Consider the following 1528-nt stretch of genomic DNA (forward strand, 5'->3'; position numbering starts at 1 on the left):
GGGAAGCTGGAAAGCTTACATCTGGGAAGGAGCGTGTTGTCCTATCATTTAAAAGCAATAATTATGTAGAAGACGAAATACTTTTGACTGTTATGCGAAATTATTTCATTTTAAATCAAGTTATTCTTTTGAGTGAATGCGAGAAATGCTAGTTTTATGCAAGGAGCCGCCCTGATCAAAGGGAGCGAGCGGAGACTAAAAGCGGGACGTGAAAACCGGGGATGACTTGGATGCTCTTTCTCCGCCCTAAATTTTCACACATTCCGTTTCATTCACTCAGCTGAATGATCTGGCAAAAAATACTGCACGTAGTCTAGGCAGGTACATAAAGCTTATGTTTTAAAAAATTTGAACGTCTTCGGAATGACATTTCTTTAGATGCCGCGTAAACAACGCACCTATAATTTGCCATCCTATGGGGGAAGGAGGCCGGGCAAGGGAGGGGACCTTGTAAAGGGCCCAGCCGAAGTTCTTAATTTCCCCCTCCTAGGTGGGGACACAGAACAATCAAAGTTACGGAAATCCCCCTTCCCCATCCCTAGAGGGGCAGCACTGTTTATATGATAACCAAATCAATGCACGCGCTCCGATTGGTCATTCAGCTATGTTTGGAAAAATCGCGCGTCTTCTTAACTATTACATAAAAGCAATAGACCACAGGTTTCTATGGCTTATAGACATGATAAACCATATGGAATGTTGGAAGAACACTTGAAGAATTCGTAAATCACGAGCCACAGGGGAGTGATTTACGAATTCTTCTCTTGTTCTACCAACATCCCGTGTGGTTTATCAGCCTATAAACCATAGAAACTTGTGGTCTATTGCTTAAATATATTTATTCATAAAAACGCTAATATTTAAGAATCTAAAATTGATGATTGAAAAAGGCATTACTGGACAAACATTTATGCTGGAAAGGGATATTCGAGTGATGAAAACTCACAGAAATAAGGTAAGAATTAGAACTTGTTTAAGAAAGAGAAAGACAAAATGTTTACAAAAAAAAAAAGGAAAACAAAAAAAAACAATTACTTTGGGAGTTCAAAGTATGTTACCACTCGGATCAACCTTGTGATGTGGCCAACTGTCATCAAATCATCACATATAAAATTGAAAGTTTGTTGCTGAAACTGAAAGTGGGTATTTGCTACAAAATACGTTTTCACTAATAAATGGAAAAAAGTCAAATAAATCGAAGTAATCGAAAATCGATGCAATTCCTCTTTTAAAGTGCAGACCCTATGTGCAAAAATCGCGATATAAACGACTAAAGGGTGAAAAATATTTCAGATTGACGAGGGCTTTGGTAGCAATTATCTTTTCCTAAGACCTTGAGAATCTGCTAAAATCAAGATTTTATTTATTATTTTTGTGGCGTGTACCTAAGATTGAGTATTTTCCACATTAGTCATGAAAAAGGTGTGTTATTGAGCATATTATCTCAAATTCAGCTTTGCTGTGACAAAGAAAGTAGAAATTTTCGCTACATATTGATTAAAACCATTCAAAAGTCTTTTTACATGAT

The sequence above is a fragment of the Montipora foliosa genome, chromosome 6, assembly GCF_036669935.1.
Source record: "Montipora foliosa isolate CH-2021 chromosome 6, ASM3666993v2, whole genome shotgun sequence".
NCBI lineage: Eukaryota > Metazoa > Cnidaria > Anthozoa > Scleractinia > Acroporidae > Montipora > Montipora foliosa.